Source organism: Macaca fascicularis, chromosome 12 (assembly GCF_037993035.2).
Source record: "Macaca fascicularis isolate 582-1 chromosome 12, T2T-MFA8v1.1".
In the NCBI taxonomy this organism is placed as follows: Eukaryota; Metazoa; Chordata; class Mammalia; order Primates; family Cercopithecidae; genus Macaca; species Macaca fascicularis.
The window spans coordinates 60760827-60783213 of NC_088386.1; the positions used below are offsets into that span (position 1 = coordinate 60760827).

At 35.5% G+C, this 22387-nt stretch overlaps 1 protein-coding gene across 14 annotated transcripts in view; it reads right to left on the bottom strand.

Moving 5' to 3' along the window:
- The window catches only part of SCN3A (sodium voltage-gated channel alpha subunit 3), a 116726-nt gene extending 109711 nt beyond the window's left edge, over positions 1–7015 (bottom strand). For all 14 annotated transcript variants that reach the window (XM_045367176.2, XM_074009362.1, XM_005573349.4 and 11 more), the window contains exon 1: positions 6790–7015. The gene's annotated coding sequence lies outside the window, so the exon portion shown is untranslated. The remainder of the gene's footprint in view (positions 1–6789) is intronic.
- Between the last annotated feature and the right edge of the window lie 15372 nt (positions 7016–22387).

Genomic DNA, 22387 nt, shown 5'->3' on the forward strand with positions numbered 1-22387 from the left:
TTTTGTTGCTTCCTTAAGAATTTGCATAATATCTTTACTTAACACATGCCCGCTGGATAGCACTCTGAAATTATTTTGAAAAGCATTTGTCAACTATCATTCACTTCCCTAGCCAAGTTTTCATTGGCTTCGGTTATTTTTCTCTTTCTCTAGTCAATTGGTTTTTAAACCTGGCTACACATTTGAACTACAATTGCAGGGCTTTTAAACAAATATTGATACCCAGATTCCACCTCAGAGAATCTGACTGAATCGGTTGAAGGTGGAGCCAAGCATTGCTCTTTTTTAAAGTTTCTCATGTGAGTCTAATGTGCATCCACAGCTGTGGGCCACTCTCTGAATCAGCTCATAATGTTCTACCTCTTTTTGTTTTCTCTCAGTATGTTTGCACATATCTTTCTCTTTAGCTGTGTTTTTTTTTTTTTTTCTCCTGACATTTTTATTGGTGAGGGCCTATAAATCTGTTTTTTGCTTCTCTCATTTTGCTTTTTTCTTCTTTTACTTCCTATTTCCTGGCCAAGAAGTTCTCATTCCAGGTATATATCTTTGATTTGTATTCTTATCCAATACTATTCAGGCTTTATGTCAGTGTAAGAGAACACAATATGATTGTGAATTATATTTTTGCCTGTTTTTTCCAATGCTAATTTAATAGTTTACATTAATTTTTGGTATAAATATAAAAAGATCAATAATAGAACCTAAGGCTATTGTAAAAAAGCTGATATTAAGGAAGGATTTATTTTAAATGTAATTATTATTGGCTATGACAAAAGACAAAACATTTTAGAATTTTGAGACCATACAGGTCTCAAGGACATGTATATATCATATCAATAATATTTTTCCCTTTCAGAGGTAAAGGATCGCAATGTGTTTGTCCTAAATTTTAAACTTTAAAAACAAGTTTCAACAGTGTTTAAAGAACAGAGTGGAAGTGGGAATATTACATATTGCAACAAATAGCATAGCAGAAACAAGATATCACTAGCAACAGAAAATAGCAATAGAAAAAAAGAAAAAAAAATCAATGATGCTAAGTATTGTGGTGATGTTAATATTGGGAAGAAAACTAGAAATCAAGAAGGTAATGCATAGATTCAAGGACTTGAAATGAAACAGACTGAGCCTAGACTGGGAGAAAAGAGATCTGAGTACCAATGTGGCTGTGCTTCTAAATATGGTCAAGTGGTTTCCTCTCCATGAGGTTTGTTTTCCCTCACTGACAAAAGTACTGGTTTGATTGGCAAAAGGAGAAAAAGAAACTTTGCAATTCCTTGGCAAGATCCTGCCTATACATGTGTTTTATTGAATCTATCTGGTATTATAAATACTTTGAAATAGATGACTCCGTTTAACAACAGAGGGAAATCTTTACTAACAATTTGGATTTTTCAGCTTCTTCAGAGAAGTCATTTGATGTAACAGTCTCCTAGCAGTGAGAAGGCGTTTTCCATTTTTAAAAAGGGCATGCATGCACTTTCTAGTTCTTTAGGCCCAACCGGAATGGCTTCACTGCTTTCTCTTACCTACTTTGCCCATGTAGGAATTTATGTTCGTTTCTTCTAGAATTTATTATTTAAGGTCATGACCAACCATGATATAAGTTCCATGATATATTTTCCATGAAAATGCTCAGAGTACTTCGGAACAGGTTTAGTTAGGCATAATGAAAACAACTTATATGGTGAAAAATAAATGTCACAAGCAGAAACACCAAGGAGACAGAGAAACTGACAAACAGGTGACTAGTCCTCAAATAGAGGCTTAAACCTACAAAATGTGTCCTATTAAATCTTATGCAAGAATATATTGGACTCTAGACCAGAAGTGCAATGTCACTCCTTAGAAATATGAATTGGAATTTAGTGAATTATTCCAGTTCAAGCTCTTTCTTGGGAAAGCAAAAGGACAAAATGTTCTGTAAAACCAAAGTAAGAATAAAGTATATTCTGAAAATCAGGAGATTAAAATTCCCAAAAGGGAGCTTCTTGGCAGAAAATGGTCAAAGTTATTTAAAGAGTGACTTTGAATTCACCCATTGAATAAAACAATATTAAACCACTATTTAATAATTAAGGGACCATCATTTCTCTAACTTTGCTCCAGCACAGAGTTTAATCACATGAAGGGCTCCCTATATGCAGTCTCCAAAAAAATGAAAACCTAATTCAATTCTTACAGAAATAACTCCAGATTTCATAAGTTTTCTCTGAACTAAAATTCCTGAAAATTCATTTATACAACTACACCCAGCATATTTTTATATGTGCTGTATTTTAATATTGTAAACTTGCTTGTAAGTTACCTTTCAGTTGTTCTTTATATCCTATGTAGGAATTATTCTTTATATCCTATAGTTTTCTTTATATCCTATGTAGGAATTATTCTTTATATCCTATAGTTTTCTTTATATCCTATGTAGGAATTATTCTGAAATAGACAAGACCCAGGGCTCTCCTCTCAGGCAATCCTAGATCTTGGGTAAAACTTTCTTTAAAATTATTTCCACAATGTCCTTTATCATTTCAAATCCTTACAGGAAAGAAGTAGGATATTTAAAAAAGTAACCAAAAAAAATACTTGGCACATTGAAACTTGTGGTATCCAGTTAAGTAGGTATTCATATAAATTTTAAAGAATTCATCTACTTTAACAAATTATATGTCTGATGTAGATTCAAATTTTAGGTATCCAAAGAGCTGGTGCCTATCAGGAAGTTAATAAAACGAAGTATGTCTGTGCTTAGCAAAGAGCAAGATTTTATTTATTGCTGTATTATTAAGAGGAAACACTATTCTGCTCCGAAATAGGTGCCTGCACTTGTTATTTCCCATTAAAATATAAACAAAGAATGTGTTAATTTCATCCTAGAGTGAAAAATATTTTCAGGTAAAGCTGAACTAAAAAAGTAGCTTCTCAATCAAAGATACATGTGTGAACTGGCAATATAAAGCAAGAATATGATTTTCTTTCTTCCAAATTTTCTAACTACCTCAAGTTAGAATTGTTCAATCTACCTCAAGAAGTAATTCAGATGTCAGGTTCTATATGGATTTGCCAGGAAAGTTGTTTATGAGGTAAAACGTAAGCATGAAATTTTGAAAATGAGAGCAGTTAGAATTAAAATTAATCGAAAATGTAAAATAGAATCTAAAAATACAAAAATAGATTGTTAAGTAATTATATTTCATTGGTAGGTTAGTAATTAATCCTCACAGTTTTGGAAAACTGGTAAAACAACCATTAATATTAAGGTGTGAATGAATAATATATTTTTAGGTGACAAATGAAACATGAATTCCCAAACTTCAGTGAGTTCATGTTTCTATACATAACTGAAAATGAGAAAAAAGTAATCTTCACAGCTACCTATGTAAAGAAATATCACTATATAATCACATGTTCATTTCTTGGTGAAAAAAAAATCTTTAAATGCTTATTCTTATGGATGCTTTTAGTTAACTTCAACCTTAAAAATAAGAACTCGTAAGAGCTGGAAGTGACCTAGAACTGAGAGACAGATGAGCAACAAATTCCAAGCACCATATTTATCTTGTGGAGAAACACTACCCTCATATTTTTAAGGCTCCCAAGCTCTTAGCCCTCTCAGATCTACCTAATCAAGAGTCCGTTAAGTCATCTTGACTGCCATGAAGATGAAACTGACAGCACAGTTACTTGAGTCAGTTTAAAGAGGCTCAGGGTGGTTGAAGGGAAGGATTAGGAGGCCTGGGGTGCTGAAAGGTCATCCCAGTTCTAGCTCCCGAAGACCCCAGTAGCACACAGCTGTCAGGAGCACGAAGCTACACTTAGAAACAACCTTTGGAGGAAAGCAGGGATTTTGCAGTCCATCAACCATTCATCAAGCACAATTTGCCTTTCCACATCTTATTGTACCGTTAATAGAACTGAAGCATTAGAGAGTTTGTGAGTTGATCACATAGCAAAGACTTTCCTGAGATTTTGGTTGTTGTCTGGTGGTCTTAGTAGAAATTACTTGGCATTTAAATGTGGTTTTGGTGAAACATAGATTCCCTTTGTGAATCTTTACAGAGACTTTTCATCTAACAGGTATATCCTCTTAAGGGAACGTGAAATAAGGCCCTTTGCCTCTATTTTCATAAGAAGAAGAAAGTTTTGAAGTCCATGATAGCATATTGGGCATAAATAACTGTCTTATGGAAGGTATTATGAGTTGTATAAACTCTCCAGGAATTGCCTGGAATGTTAACACTAAGTGATATTATTATAGGTACACAATTGTTGTTGTAAATGGCACCCTTCCAAGATGAGAATCATTCACTTTTCAGGTACATAATTATTTGGCAGTTTTATTCCATCCTTCCTGTTGTGGTGGAAGGTATTATATCACCAGCACTAACGATAACAATAATAACAATGATGAAAATTTATGCCTTTATGTTTATCCTGTTCCTTTTGATGTGAGTTAGGTTGGCGGGGAAGAGAGGAAGGAGGTTCGTAATCATGTTCCAGGATCTATACCAAGCACTGAACAGACATTATTTTAGTTACACAATCCTGCAACACAGTCGTTATTATTCCTGTTTTATAGATGATATAACAAAGGCTCAGAGAGTTTAGATGACTTGTCAGGTAATAGTGGCCATAAAATGTAACCTGCCAAGCTCTTGCTCTTAACCACTTCTCCATATTGCTCCCTACTAGTTTCCAACACAGAAGGAACTGGCCAAGAAATGCCCCTATTTCTCTATTTTCCCACTTTCATGTTTAGCACATCAATCATAATTTACAACTCAGTGAGAGTCAAAGTTGTATCTTAAGCTGAGAAACCAACTGAAGAAAAATCCAAATAAATGAGGATCAGAAAACTTTAAAAACAAAGTGTTCTTATATAGCTTTGGTTCTAATTTCCTTCCTTTATAGGCAAGGAAAATGCTCTTCAGTGATCCTTAGTGTCTTTTCTGAGGCAACAAAACTCATTAGTAGCAGAACTTGAACCAGATCCCAAGACTTTCAGCTCAGGGTTCAACCTTTTTATCTTCAGTACTCAAATCATAGCATTTTTCTCAACTTTACAAATGCAATCACCACTACATTCTTTTAAAGAGTAAGTTATTCAAACTTGTTTGATATACCATTTAATCAAAAGAGGTTTAATTTCCGAAATTTTTGAAAGAGTGCATTTTGTGAAGTGAAGAACTCTGTGTGTATCTGCTTTTCACATGGTGACCACATGTATAGATGAATAACTAAGAGATTGTTGCAAGTATACCAAGAAAAATAAAAGTTAACATTTGGGGACAAAATTAAGCATTCATTCATAAATGTAAACCAGTTCAATCAAGACCAGCTCTGGTGCTTGCACAGAGCAAAGTTACTCACATTTAGTCACCTGTAGAGAAGCATGGTGTGTACAATACAATCAAGTTAATTAACAGCCATTTCTGGGAACACTGTCCAAAAAAAATAGTTTTCTTTATATCCTATGGTAGGAATTACTCTGAAATAGACAAGACCCAGGACTCTCCTCTTAGGCAATCACTCTTTTGAAATGTTTTCAGGGGGACAATTATTGCTACTCAATGTAAAATGTTAAGAAAGATATCAATATTTTTTAACATATCATTAGAAATTACAGTTTGGAGGCCTCAAGTTCTATTTTTGAAGCCCTTTTAGCCAGTACTGACTGGAAGCCCTGTTGAAATCAGAGGTCTTCATTTAATATACGGTACACTCTAGTTGGAGTGAATGTGATGAAATGTTTCCATGCAAATTCCTACAAGCACTTATGCCTTTATCTTTGTCCTCATAAGCCACATTACACTACCTGTTGTGTATTTTAAAGCCATGTATGATTTTTAAAACTTATCTTTCAATTTATACCTATAGATTTCTGTCAATAATTTCTTATTCTAATTATGTGGTGGCGAACTGAATGAAACATTTATGGTTATGATGTAGAATATTCTAAATACAACTACAGAAAATATGGATCATAGATAAAGTAAATTATTGTTTTATGGCTCCAGTAGTTCTTCCTGGTAATTAATAAAAATAATCAGTTATTAAATACATACAGAAAAAATAATCTATCAAGCTCATAGAACAATTAATCAAGAAGATATAATAATCTTTAAATCAATAAATTAAAAGGTAAACATTTAATATAAAATGAATATATTAAAGCATAAAGAAGTAGCATATTATGGAACATATAGAGATTATTTTATTTTTCGAAGGTTCAACCTCTTTTAAATGGTTAGTATTGGTGTTCTTTTCTCTATGAAAACAGATTTTAGAGAAAAATGATAGTGTGCTTCACAAAGCCAAGCACCTCTATATTGTTATCACTCCCTATATGCATGGCCTCTCTAAAGCTGTTAAATAAAAGACTAAAGCACAAGAATGATAGTTCCAATTTCACTATACATTAATGTTTTAAAAATACTGGACACACTGGGCATTTAAATAGATGACATACAGACAGGAAACTCATTAGACTAGCTTTAAGTATAATAAAAAATATTTTTTCTGAATACAATAAATCATAAGCATCTACAAAAACACAAGACCATTGATGCCTAGTATGCACCATAAATCACCATTTCCAGACAGACTCTGTTTTCTTTGAAAGATAAAGAAATAGTAAGCAGTTTACACATCAAATGATGCCTTTGGTTCCTGTAATTTACATTTAAACAACACTGGGTTAAAAATAGCAGCATGAAGATGATTTTAAAGTAAGAAAAATGACCTGGTAGCTAGATTCTATGGTGCAGATAATGAAATGTTTTGTCAGCTTACCTGATAAAACAGAGCCTTATGAATTACAGCATAACAAAGCCCAGCATCCAAGATGGTTAGGGTATAACGTGTCTTCCTCTGCAGCTGTTCAGCTTTTTTTTTTTTTTTTTGTGACCACAGAGGTTTACAAATTAATTACAATCTTTTTTTCTTTCTTTCTCTGTGGACAAGAAAACAAAGAGACCTTTCCAGAATCCTCTCTGCTTATGCCTCCGCTTCCTGTTCTGAGATTCACTCTATGGTACCCAACATATATCAGAAAACAGCTTTGAGAAAAAAAAAAAGAAAGAAAGAAAGAAAAAAAGGCGGATAGCACTCAAAGTGGTACCGCCATCTACTGGCGGACACACATAAAATTGAACCAAAGAAAGTACATTCCCATTATCCTCTATCATGGGGAGGAAAGGAAACCTGTATGAAGCATGGTAGTCGTGAAAGTGCCCCAAGATGACAGCAGAGAGTTGATGTGAGCTAAAATTTCCCAACACACTAAAAAAATGTAACTTATCTACTACATATAAATATGTATGGGACCCTTTTACATATTCAGTTATTTGCATTTTACTAATATTTTTTCTAAATTTTATCATTTTGTTGTTTCACGTGATTGTTTCACACATAAACTACTAAAATTAAAAGATATAAAAATTACTATTGGAAAATTAGGTTTTAAGTTTACATTACCCTTTATGTATGGAGTTTTGTAAAAGCTCCCTTGTGGCCTGCTCTGGTCTTTTGAAAACCTTTTCTCTTCCTGGGATGAATTATTTCCAAGGTGAGTAATTTGACTCCTTAGAGAACAGTGTAACACATACTCACTGATAGTATTTTTGTGTTGCTTTCTGGTAAAATATTTGCAAGAAATATCTAAATGTAGAAAAATATTCTATACATCAGTGAACCTAGCGAGTGTAGACCTTTGGATTATTTTGGGGCACGTGTATGACACCAGGAACAGTGGAAATTCATCTCAAATGAGGTCATGCAAATCAGTTATTTATATTATGTCTATAAAATACTTTTATAAGGCCAGGCATGGTGGCTCACACCTGTAATCATAGCACTTTGGGAAGCCAAGGCGGGCAGATCACCTGAGGTCAGGAGTTAGAGACAAGCTAGCCAACATGGTGAAACACCGTCTCTACTAAATATATAAAAATTAGCCAGGCATGGTGGCACGTGCCTGTAATCTCAGCTACTTGGGAGGCTGAGGCGTGAGAATCGCTTGAACCTGGGAGGCGGAGGTTGCAGTAAGCCAAGATCCTGCCACTACCCTCCAGCCTGGGTAACAGAGAGACTCTGTCTCAAAAATAAATAAATGAAATAAAATACTTAAGAAAATGTGTTACTTATTAGGATACTAAAGCACACAATACATAAACAAAATAAAAATAATTCAGTTATTAAGATATTTCTCAATCCAGATGTGTGTTATTGTTTCATCTGACGTTTCATATTTACTTTAGAGCAAACGACTACAATTTTATTACAGTTTATCATCAGTTAAATAAATACTTTCATATTGACAAACCAACTGTATGGATGGACAAAAATGATGTCAAGTATTATATCAGACTTGAAAAGACACAGAGAGAAACACACAGTGCCTGCCATAAAGGAGCTCATATAAAGAAGAAAAACAAATACAGCTGATACCACATTTCCCGGCTACGTGTTCAAGAAATGTTAATTACATACTTCGTTTTCATTTGTGGCCCCCATTTTGTCTAATGGCAGAAAAATAAATCTAGTCAATTTTCTAGGTAAACTAAATTACTTGAGGCTTTTCCCAATTATTTTGGGTTTGCATTCAGCCAATACATGATTTTCCTCTTCTATCTCTCCTTCTCATGGAGACCGATCTAAGTTCAGGAGCGTGTACATATACAGAGAAAGCAGAGTATGACCCTGGTCCCCCTTTCTCCATGTGGGCATCCACTGAGGCGAGGAGTCCTGCATGATCCATGACCATCATTATCCCTCATATCTACTAACGTACCCACAGACCCATTGGGCCCCGGGAATACCATCCATCCAGTTTGCATGGCAGCATTCCCTCTTTGTCACTTCTTCCTCTAAGGAAACTTTTGTTCTGGTCCTTGAGGAGGATATAAGAAAAAGCAGCATGTTCCCAGGTTCACTCTTGGTTGTAATTGGCTGACTTAAGCCTTCCTCCCTGCCCCAGGCCCCTCACACAGCCATCTCTGTTCTGCTGTTTGCAAACCATGGGATGTAACGCACTCTGCAGACTTCAGGCAAGCGGGGCACAATCTCTGCCACACTAGAATAGTGTAAGTAGATGGAAACTTCTCATCTTTTCACCTTTCTAGTTAATCCTAGATTGGCAAACTATGTAAGAAGCCCTTTTCAGAGACTCCTTTCCTTCTTCATTAACTTCCTTTTCAGGCTCAAAAGAGTTTTGCTTGGATCTCTTCTTTCTATACCAAAGGTAAGCTGGAGCCACATGTTTTCCCTTGAAATCTTTTTGTCTTCTGCCTAATGTATCAGTTTACTAGGGCTGCTGTAACAAACTACCATCCTGAGGGGCTTAGACACATAGAAATCAATTTTTTCACAGTTCTGGCTACTCAGAGGCCAGAATCAAGGTGTCAGCAGGATCATGCTTCCTCTGAAACCTGCCGGGGAAGGATACTTTCTTGCTTCCTTAGCTTTTAGTACCCCCAGATGTTCCTTGGTTTGTGGTAGCATGACTCCAGTCTCTGTCTCTGTCTCTGTCTTTATATGCTACATTCCCTGCATCTCCGTCTTAACGTGGTCCTCCCTCTGTGTCAAATTTTCTCCTCTTTATGAGAACACCAGTCACTTTGGATTAGGGTCCATCCTCTTAACCTAATTTTAACCTGATTATCTCTGTAAATACCCTATTTCCAAATAAGGGCATATTCTAAATTATTCAGGATTAGAACTTTTCAAGAGGAGGCACAATTCCACCCCTAACACAAGAATTTAAATATAAAGCAAAAGAATTTGACGATTCTTTGGTCTATCTCCAACGACAATTCCACTTGGGCAATATTAGCCTTGGCTATCTGGCCAGAATTGGGGAGGGTAGGAGAAAAGCCTCAAGTAATGATGAAGACATTTAATAATATTAATAGCAATAACAAAACTAACATTTATTGGTACTATGTGCCAGACATTGTTCTAAGCACTTTACATATGTTCATTCAACCTCCACCCATATGAGGTATTATTATACACACTTTATAGATGAAGAAGCAATGAAATATGAGGGAAGTAAAACATAGTACTTGATATGGTTTGGCTGTGTCCCCACCCAGATATCATCTTGAATTGTAGCTCCCATAATCCCTACATGTCATGGGGGCACCTGGTGCGAGGTAATTGAATCATGGGGATGGGTTTTGCCCATGCTGTTCTCGTGATAATGAATAAGTCTCATGAGAGCTGATGGTTTTATAAAGAGGAACGTGTCCCCTGCACACATTCGCTTGCCTGCCACCATGTAAGATGTGCCTTTGCTCTTCCTTCACATTCCACCATGATTGTGAGGCCTTCCCAGCCATGTGGAACAGTGAATCCATTAAACCTCTTTTTCTTTATACATTACCCAGTCTCAGGTGTTTCTTCATGGCAGTGTGAAAATGGACTAATACAGTACTTCACATCTCATCCCAACACAAGCAATTGTAATCGGGTAAGATCACTCTTATGATGCAAGCATCTGTCAGATGCTGAAAGAACACAAAGCAAATCACCTTCCATTAATTTAGACCATTGATACTCACACATTTAGTGTACATTTATAACCTTTTATTGTTTCATTGTGTACATTTTCTGTCATGAAAGATTTCTATTTTCTAGGCACTTTAAACTTTTTCTTCTCTACTCATGGACAAACTAGCCCTGCTCACTGTCTCTCAACTAAATGTTCATTAACTCTGCCAGTCCCTACTGCTCCACACACATTTTACCATTACTAGTAATATTTAATAGAATATTAATTCTATCACTAAGTTTTGGGTATCCAGATGCTCCAAAGAGTTTTCTGATGATGTCTTCTGAGGAACTGATTTTTCTTAGGTTATACTAGGCCACATTTTAATGAGAACTGGTTTGAACAAAATAAGAAAAGCAAATGATAATTATTGTGGCAATATTCCTCATAGAAAAAGAGAAAAATAAATAAATGCCATCAAAGAGAGATTTACTCTTTGTTGCTAAAGAAACCAATTTTATCTTGTCATTAAAAGTAAAAATTTATATAAAGGAAGAGTGACCAGAAGTGTAATATCATTTGCTATGATTCTAACTTCATTGTGACTTTCGTACTTTTTTTCTGTAGATGGAATGACAGGTAGTTTGCAAATCTTCAGTGAGTGGATTCTGAGAGGGTTAAGGTGAAATAGTCATTGATTACCAACATAAGGTCTCTGGAACCTTAGTGGTGTCTGACCATATGTTGTAAACATATGCATAAATCACAGAAATTCACACTAGAAGAGAGCTAACAGCTTCCAGCTGGGACTCATGCGTTGCTCTGTGCATCTCTACAGTTCTGATTACTCAAGGTCTTCAGAGCCTTTGTGGGTAGGAGCTATAATGCTGGTTTCTATTTGATTTTATAAGCTTCATAGCCAAATAATACTTTTTGTAGCATCCACAGATCTACCAAAAGATTCCCAGACTCTGGCTCAATTTTCTTATTTCCTAGACCGTTATTTCCCAAACAGTGGTTGGAGGAATACTACTGTTCTGCTGGACTAATGAAGTACCACTCCACACCCACCAGAATGGCTACAAGTTAGAAAAGGCTTGTCATACTGTTTGTGAGAATCTAGAGCTACAGAAGCTGTCAGAGACTTCAGATAGGAATGTAAACTAGCATAACCACTTGCAAAAATGGTTTGGCATTACCAACTGAACATGAGTGTACTCTGTGAGCCAGCAAGTGCCACTCTTAGGCGTATACCGGACAGAAATGTGTGTGTGTACAGGAATCATTATTGAAAACAGGTTTAACAAGAAAGAGCAGAAATACTATGAACAGGAGAATGGATATAGGAATTGTGGTGTATTCTTAATCTATAGTATCATACTAACATGAAAATGAAAGAACTGCAGCTACCCACTGAAGTATGTTGGATTTCACAAATCTAAGGCTGAGGACAAAGAAGGTATGTAAGCAAAACATTATTAAATTTTAAAACAGGACTGGGCATGGTGGCTCAAACCTATAATTTCAACATTTTTGAAGGCTGAAGCAGAGGGATCACTTGAGCCTCCAGGAGTTCAAGACCAGCCTGGGAAAGATGGCAAGACTCTATCTATACAAAAAAAAAAAAAAAAAAAAAAAAGAAAGAAAAGAAAGAAAGAAAGAAAAAGAAAGAAAGAGAGAAAGAGAGAGAGAAAGAAAGATTAGCTGGGTATGGTGGTGTGCACCTGTGATCCCAGCTACTCAGGAGGCAGAGATGGGAGAATCACTTGAGCCAAGGAGTTCCAGGCCACAGTGAGCTGTGATCATGTCCGTTCACTGTGGCCTGGTCAACAAAGCCAGACTCTTAAAAGATAAAAATAAAAACAGATTAAATAAACTCTAATATTGGAAGTAAGAACATTGGTTTCTCTTGAGATAAGATAGAGCTTTTGGCAAGATTGGTTGAGATAAGGGCTATTCTGGGTACTAGCAAGATCCTATTTCTAAATCTGGGTAGTAGTTATATAGGAATTCACTTCATGGTAATTCATTGAGCCAAACATTTATGCACTTTTTTTGCATTTGGATTGTATTTCAAATTTGAAAATAACACATGAGTTTTTTTGACAGTTGTCACCTCTGAGGAAGGAAAAAGTAATGAAAGGTGGAATTTCCAGGATTTGATCTGTATATATCTGTTCTGTTTGAACGTTGTATGCTTATTAGTGTAATAAGCGCATTATTAGTGTAATTTTCAAAAAATAAATTTAAGGCATTAAAAGTACGGTAAAGATGTACCTTCATACTATTTGTACTTATTTGCCTCTAAGTTATTCTCTTTTTAAGTTGTGTCTAGGATGGCATTCATCATTATTTCAAATTGAGTCTGTCCTGGAATTCCTCTTATGTCAGAAGGCCTATTCAAGCTGATACTCAGCTTCTATGCTTCTGTCTTCAGTCATCTTAGTAACAAAGTTAACTACCACTGTGTTTGCATGTATGTTAAATAAACAAAATTTACATGTCATCTACAATTTCATACCTCTATAGTCTAGTTTAGATTTGTATCTCCTGATTGTACATACTGAGACTAACTCACTTTTGCCCACTGCCTAATATACTATGCCATAAATTATGCAAAGAAATAAATGACCTGATAAAAGATAATAAAATACTTTCACTTTTGTTACATCTTCTTTCTTTAAAATGTCTATCCAAGTTGAGAAGGGTAGATAATTTTCACATTTTTCAGACGAGAAAAATTGGTACAGAAATGTGAAAATTACATGATGGTTAACAATTGGCGAAAAAACCAGGATAATTGCAGGTTGGAATATATGCACTAGACAATATGATTTTATATCAAGGGCTCATTTCAGATATAACTGTCAAATGTTATTTAGAAGATGTGCTTGATTCAGCAATATTAAAAAATTTTAACCTGTATTATAAAAGAACAATAGAGTAAAACATACTTTCCAAATGGCTTCCAGTATAGATTATCTTCTGTGCTGTAGTTGCACAGCTATATAATAGCAATTTTTCAAAGGTGTTGGGTCACTATGCCTTTTTAGTTTCTATTCCTTTGGTTTGAAATTCCTTTATTGCCATTCTCACCCCCATTTCCCTCCAACACTTGGAAAACTACTATTTATTCTTGAAGATGCAATTAGGGTAATACATTTGATAGCTTGTCCTGATCTTTTCAAGTGTAGAGTATCAACTTAACTATACTCTCTGTCATACTGCTATACACATCATTAATGGAGGAGGTGAAAATGATTCATCCATTAAAATGACTGAATATTCTTGGGTGCTTGTAAATGCCCATTATTTACCATGGGGTTTCATTAGAAAAGACAGGTGTGAAGCAGATAAGGGCAGGTACTGGGAGGTACACATCTCTGCTTCTCTCAGGAATGATGGCTTGATAATCTGTCTACCCATATGCACACACACTGTCTACTCTAGGACTTTGTGACTAAGCAACAGGCTTTTTTTTCCTATACACACTTTGTTAGTGTGACACTGTCAGATCATCTAAGCTAAAGGGAAAAATATATTGTTTTTTCATGAGTTCATAACACATTTTGCTAATTATAAGCAAGCATGCAGCCATTTCCCTTATATAATTTCTCATTCTATCTTCTAAAATTTGGTACATGTGAGTAGCCAACTATGTCCAAATCTGTATATGATCAGGCCAATATGAAAAGAATTAAAATTTTAATTTAATATGCTCTCTATTTTATTTTGGAAAATATTTACTTGCATCATACTTCCAGCTTACATTATATTTTTACTGGTTGGTTAGCATTCTTTAATACTAAAACAATAAAATAGGAAATCATGCTTAGACCACGTCTTCTAAATCTAAAGGATGTAGTATTTTGAAAAGCTTTATTTTATGTATAATACATTTTTATTTAGTTTATCAATTTTAAAAGATAATTTCAACTGAAAAAATCCCTCACAGTTTGTAAGTTCACTTTATTAGTGGAGAAAATCAAGGGTTTTAAAACATCAGAGCAATCATAATGGAAATTATTATATGTCCATATTTCAGAAAATAACTACTCGTTTTTTAAGTTTGCAAGGTAAATTGACGAATGCAACTTTCCCATAAACTCTGAACAAAAAGAGGTACTGTTAAGATGAGTATGAACATGGGGGAATCAGGGGAACTGGGAGGTGCTAATGAAGAAAAAGCTAGAAAAGAAGCAAAGAACTACATTATTTAAAAACTTCATGTATTAGGAAGTGGCTAAGAGGAAAAATATGGAGAAAGATGGAATGTTACTGTGATAAACCTAGGAGAAAATGATCTTATGCAAAAGTTAATGTAAGTGGAAATGGATACAAGTATACGGATTTAGAAGATATTATAGTTTATGTTATAGATATGAATTTTAATCTATATCTATGTGTGTGAAAAATAATAGATCAACAGTAACTTCAACTTCAGTAATTACTATAGGACACCTCCACTCAATTATCAAAGTTCCAGAGTCTTGTGTAGGGCCTAGGCATAAAGGTAGAGGTGAGGGGCTCAATCTTTTGTTATATATTTGTATAGGTTACAAGGATTCATTTATTTAACAAATATTATTGAGCATCTACTCTTTGCCAGCAACTGTTCTTGGTGCTTGGAATATATCAGCGAACAAAACAAAGATCTCTGCCTTCATGAAGCATATGCTTTGGGAGTGGTGCAAATGTGGACAATAAACAATAATATTAATGAATTAGTAAATGATACTAGATGTCAGAACGTGATTAGTGTTAAGTAAATAAGTAAAAATTAAAATCTGGTTGAAGAGATTAGAATGTTTGATGGAGTGGTGGATTGAGATTTAAGTTAGTTGATCATACAGAAGGCCTTATTCACACGATATAACGCTTTAAGCCTATGACCATGTGTAGTAAGCCTAGTTCAGAGTCCACAACCTAGGCATACAGTAGATGCTACATTTCCTTATATTCTACAAACATATTTTATTTAGATTTTGGTATCCATTAAAATGAAGTGGCAAGAAATCCAAATTATTAATTTTAGAACTTATGACACCCTCTCCCATCACCAGTGATTAAGTTTCCCAACTCTTACCTAATGACATTAGTCTTCTGTCCAAACAATTTACTTTTCAGTTTTTCATTGATGTGTTTACCTCTCTCATAAATCAGTATAAGATATGCTGTGATTCCCCATGAAGTTGGAAACTGGTGGCTAAATCCCTTCTACTTACGCAAATCAGGAAGCCATCCTTTGGTGAGATAGTATTATCTCTCCAGAGATCTTTCAGGAAACAGGCTCTCTGCTACTCAGAGTCCTACAGGCCTATTTCTTTTTTCATTATTTGGAAGACTTTTCTGAATTGGAGCATCCCCTCTGCCTCCTACCACTTCTTCAAGACACACAGCTTCTACCCCCAAAATCCGTTTTTTAAAATAGACTGAGAGTTCATTAAATCCATAATGTAAATCTATGGCAACTAAAAAACTATATCCCTTTCATCATTGGCATGGATATCTGTATCTTCAAACCCTTACAAGAGCTTGGGAAAATTATTTGTCTTCTATTCTGCAAGTATACCAAAGAATAGAACGTAATAGTTGTTTTCATACTAAGTATATTTTCATATTAAAAGAGTGAAAATTCAAATTCTATCACAATATTGAGGAGGTAACATTAAACCTGATTTTGAGACTGAATAGAACAGTGAGAGAGATGGAGGAATAGCGGTGACCCTCAGGCTTTTGACTTGAAGAAAATAGTATCTCTGTATGCCCCTCATGAAGATAGGTAAATATTAGCTAGATGAGGTTTGTGTCTTTGAAGACGAGTCATTTAGTTCAGGGATTTCTGTGTTTAAACTACTTTTGGGACATCCGAATAGAAATGACCAGTGGCATTTAGACCAATTTGTAGTTTAAAAAAGAGATCCCAGGTAAAGAGCTTGCATCCAAGAAGAAGAAATCGTTTTTTTCCATTTCTGTCCTCCCTACTGTTGGGGTCCGCGTGTTTCCTAAACAAAGGAATGAACACACAAGACAACACAAGACAAGACAAACATGGCGGCCGCCTCGAATCGCGCGCTCTGCTTTATTTTATACAGTCGTTTGTGGAATGTTACCAAGTCACAAGACACATTGTTGTTTTTCTGACCTTTCCCCGACTTCGTTTGCAAGAGCAGGACTTATGAGGAACGCCCTGCTTCGTTTGCAAGAGCAGGATTTACGGGGAACGCCCTGCTTCGTTTGCAAGAGCAGGACTTATGGGGAACGCCCTGCTTCGTTTGCAAGAGCAGGACTTATCGGGAACACCCTGTTTGCGAGCACGTAGTCCTCTACATCCTACCATTGCTCCAGATTGTTTCCTTCAATTTCTGCTCAAAATTTGTTCTTTCTATTATTTTATATTATTTTATCTCCTTTCAACCTTCAGTCATTATTTCAATCTTCAATTATAGCATAAATGCCTCTGACTATGAGGCATTATTAAAAAGAAAACAAAATAAGGGAAGGAAGGAAAGTAGGAAGAAAGGAAGGAGGTAGGAAGAGAGAAAGGGCAAGAGAGAGGAAAGAAGCTCTTGGCTAACCTTGGCAGTTTGCTCCAGCAGCACTCTGTTTAATCTTATGTCTTCAGGGATGACTTTTAATATATGATTCCTAAATATCTTTCCAGCCTTAATTTTAATCTTCTGATTGTCAGTAGTGGGTCTTCAAATAATAAGCATCTATCTGGCTGTCATGCCACCACCACCACCAATTCAACATAATCTTAAGCTGAACTGGTCATCATGCTTGACAAATAATAAAAACACAACCCTGTCTTATTCTTAATAATAAGTATTAAATGCATTCCATTACTCAGGCATGGTTTTATTCTCTACTCTCACCAGCCACTTTGGTTTGCTCACTGAACCATGATCATCCATGGTCCATTGCCCATTTCTGCCTCTGTGCCTTTACACCATTGACTTTGCCCAGCCTTGACTCTTTTTGCAAGGTGCAGATCAAGTTTGACATCCTCTGTTACCTCCATTACCTAGAACTAAGCACTTCTGATCAATAACATGTCTGAGAGCCAACGGAATTTTTTCACCATGAACTTAACACAAACTACTTTTATTGATTTATTTACCCTTTTATACTTTGGGTTTTACCTTAAGAAGGACATTGGAAGTTTTTATATCTAGTGTGATCTTGTTGTGTGTCTTTTTCATGTTCACAGTGCCTGAGAGAAATTTTTCATTCACTAAAGTCTTGATGCTATGAAATAGAGTAACTTATCGATTTTTCTCCAACCAGGTCTTCCATCAAATATCTTTCTCTAAGTATGAAACCTCAGTAACCACTGACATTCCTATTCCAAATTCACCAGCTATGTGATCTTGATCAAGTTACTTGACCGCTCAAAACCTTAATTTCTGCATCTTTAAAATAAAGACAACACCAATTCTTACCTTATAGAGTTGTGAGCATTAAATGAAAAAAAAAAATCCATGTGAAGTGTTTACCAGTGCCAGTCACAGTGCCCAACAAATATTTAGTCATTATATTTTTATGGTCGTATATTTCTAATTTGACTACAGGACTCTAATTATACAACGATGGAAAACTGAGAGATGTCTTCATTTCCTCCTGCTTTCTCATGCTTCTTATCTGATCAATTGGTGATCAAACGAAGTCTCTAATCAGCACCATAGTACTGCTAACACCAGAATACAGTCTTTATGACCTCGCACTAGAGATACTGCAATCATTTTCTGACCTAATGATTCCCCGCTGTTGTCAAGCCTGCTTCCTAGAACATCATTTTCAACATCCTGTTCTCCTAAACAAAATCTTTAAGAAGCCCCAGTCTCCTACTGTAGTCAATAAAATCAGTATTGAACTCCTGAACTTAATATTCATGACTTTCCACAAAATAGCCACTATCCAATTCTAACAAACCAACTACAAAAAGGTATGTTTTAGGTAAGAGAGGAATTTTGAACATGGATTAGTTGTTAAATAAAAACAACGAATTATATTTATTTTGCTGTGAGTAATAATGGCATTGTGTTATGTTAAAAATGAGGGTATATTTTGGAAATGTCTCTTGTATAACATAAGGATACAATGTTATAAAAATCTGTTTTTTGTTTTAAAATAATTCAGAAAGAGAAAAACAAATAGATGAATCAAGTTTGATAAAATTTTGGTAATGGGTCATATGGGGATAAATCCAGTATACTGTTCTTTCTGCTTTTGAATATGCTTGTTTTTCACAATACAATATGTAATAAAATATTATAAATTATATAATCCATTGCATATGCTACCTGTTTCCCATACTTCTAAGAGCTATTTTCCCTACTCTAAATCCAACCACATTCTTTTATTGCTCTGTTTTGTCATTTATTATCTGTAGAGGTGTATTGTAATTGTTAAATATTTTAGATCATCTAGTAGATTATAAACTTTATGAAAGTTTTAATATTTTACTTGTCCTTATATCTTGAAATTTTCCAATATATTCTCTGCTACACAATCGTTTACGTAGTAAATGGGCAAGATAAAATAAATTACAAACAAATATCTCTGAAAGAATTATTTCTTTGATAACAAAACTAATGCATTTTCTAATGTTGTAGCATTTCTAACCTGAGACCTAATTAAGCAACTGAAAAAAAAAGTGATAAAATTAAGAGCCACTATCAGCAGGAGTACTCATACTATAAATTTTTAATTGCTGAGTTTTGAGACAAATAATGACTTTTAAAAAGAGTAGGCAGAGTTTATGAATAACGATTCTCAAAACCGACCCAAATAAAAGGGTAGCAATAACACAATTGTTAAGCGGATAGAAATCCCAAAGGGAAATGTTAATTGTGTTATCATGTTTTAAGCCTGGAGAACAGAAAGACTTAGAAGTAACTTTAAACATACAAAGTTTGTTTCTGTGGAGAAAAACTGTAAACTATTATAGACCTGCTCAACTGTATGGACAGATTCAAACAATTCTTTTCTCTCTCCTTATAAATAACACTAAGTATTTTTTAACTTCTTTTGGAGGACAACTGTATATTTGTTTTTCTTCCAATAGATTAGCAATACAAGTTGTTGTTTTTTTTTTTTTTTTTTTAACCTCTCTCTGGACCAAAAAAAAAAAAAAAAAAAAAAAAAATAGCACCTTTACCTTCCTTATAAAATGTTTCTGTAGCTGGAGATATAATTTGCCCCAAACTGGCAACGTGTAGTCTCCAGAAATATCTTTCCCTCTATAGGCCAGCAAGACAGGTGGCCCTGGCTTTGGTCCCCATTACTCTGTGTCACTGCACACCTGGACCTAATTGTTCAGTCTCAAGTGGAGCAGGTGAGATGAGGGTGGGCAGTTGTGCAGGAAATAAATGGACTTAACACGGTGGTTTACTTCGGCAACAGGCAGTCTCATTGAGGGTGTGGGCGGGCATGGGCTATGGGAGGCGTGGGAGGGAGCCAGATAGAAGGACAGTTAATGCAAACACAGACTTTAGATTCCAAAATAATTCCTGGCATTAAGGAGGGCCTGGCAGCCCGCTTACATAGTAGTTAAACGCTGGTTAACACCAAGGCAGGTGCTCTGCATGGGCTGGACAATTGCAAGTACTTGGATAAATATTAGTTGTTGATTTATTCTCACTGTTTCAAGAGTGTCAGTTTCCCAGCCTTCCGGTAGATTCTACTAATTTATTCCATCTATCCCCCTATTTATTTATTTATTCAGTTTTAAGAACACAGCCAAGGAAGCAGTCGTTGTTAAAAGAAAGTTTCAGGTCACTTGACCTGGGTAGATTTGTAAACATAAATAAATGTGTTTGGCCTGATTAGCTCTATTTCTTAGGGGCGGAAACTTCCAGGTAAGAATTTATCATTCACCTATGCTATTTAATTATTATGACAGATCAAAGAGACAGGCTGGATGTGTTTTTTTTTGTGAAAAAAATCACATAAAATCAATGTAATCAGGGAAATTGAGACAGGGAACCTCGTCTTCAAACTTCAAGGAAAAATTTGAGGCTGTAACTGTGATGTGTAAAAAATATTAAAGCTCAGGTTATTCACTTCGTTAACAAGTATTTATTGAAAGCTTAGGGTGTTCCATGCATTCTTTAGGATGATGGGACATAAGTGAGAATAAAATACAGTCCCTGATCGCAACAAGCTCACAGTCTACAGAAGGGGACTGGCAACAGAAACAACACGGCAGTTTTAACGTGGCTGCTTATCTGAAGCCTGAGGTATGCACAGGTGCTATAGAATCCCTGCCTGCAACGGCTCTTCAAAGAAAAATTATTTCTTCTCTTGATGTGAAATAGATACAGCTTCAAAAATGGGATATAAGGCTTTAAGACATGTAGATGTTCTGAAGTCAACGGCTTTACACAGAATGATTTATGTGAAGTGCATTAATCGGTACTGCTAGAAAACTAATTTAAAGAAAACCATATGGCTATATTGACACCATGTGAATTTTATAGCTCTTTAGATTGTAAGTGACAGAACTTCAGTTCAAAAGGATTAAAGACAAAGGGGAAATAAAAGTCTCATGGAGCTAAAAATTGTAGGAGCTAGAGGTACTTTGGGCACATCTGGGCCCAAGTCTTCAAATGATGGCGTCTGGAATCCGTTCCTCTCACCTTTGGCTCAGTTTTCTTCTATGCTTCCTTTCTTGTTAGAGAAGTTATCCTGCAAGTCCTGACCGACATTCAGCAAGATTCAAGAACAGTGAGAATGAATATATTTTATTACCAAATGCTTCATCAGAAATCCCAGTAAAACCTCTAATAGCTTCTGATTGGGTCTGGTGTCCAACCTGGGCTAATCCCAGGGGCCAGGACAATGTGAGCCTCCAAATAACCAAACCTGGGTCACATCACCATCTTTAGAGAAGGCAATCAAGTCAGCCCACCCGAATCAGGTGGTCTGAGAGCAGATGAGAGGTAGTTACCTGTAGGAAATTGGAGAGCTCTTACAAAAAGTGAGCATGGTTGCTGGACCTTTTCGTTATATTTTTGTTTTAATTTTAAGATAATTGTAGACCCATGTGGGTTTTTACTGTTAAACATTTTTCTTAGATATTTAAAAATTAAAATCTATTCACTCAAAATTACTAAGCTATTTTCTCAAAGCCTGTTGTTTTATTTTTTGCATGGGATACGTGTGCTGAATGCGCAGGTTTGTTACATAGGTATACATGTGCATTGGCGGTTTGTTGCACCTATCAGCTCATCATCTAGGTTTTAAGCCCTGCATGCATTTGTCCTAATGTTCTCCCTCCACTTTCCCCACACTCCCTGACAGGACCTGGTGTGTGATATTACCCTCTCTGTGTCCATGTGTTCTCATTGTTCAGCTCCCACTTATGAGTGAGGACGTGGTGTTTGGTTTTCTGTTTCTGTGTTAGTTTGCTGAGGATGATGGTTTCCAGCTTCATCCATGTCCTTGCAAAGGACACAATTCATTCTTTTTTATGGCTTGTAGCATTCCGTGTTGTATATGTATCATATTTTCTTTATCCAATCTATCATTGATGGGCATTTGAGTTGGTTCCAAGTCTTTGCTATTGTAAATAGTGCTGCAATAAACATACGTGTACATGTGTCTTTAGAGTAGAATGATATATAATCCTTTGGGTATATATTCAGTAATGGGATTGCTGGGTCAAATGGTATTTCTGGTTCTAGATCCTTGAGGAATCACCACACTGTCTTTCACAATGGTTGAACTGATTTACACTCCCACCAACAGTGTAAAAGCGTTCCTATTTCTCTACATCCTCTCCAGCATCTGTTGTTTCCAGACTTTTTAATGATGACCATTCTAAATGGCATGAGATGGTATCTCATTGTGGTTTTAATTTGAATTTCTCTAATGACCAGGGATGATGAGCTT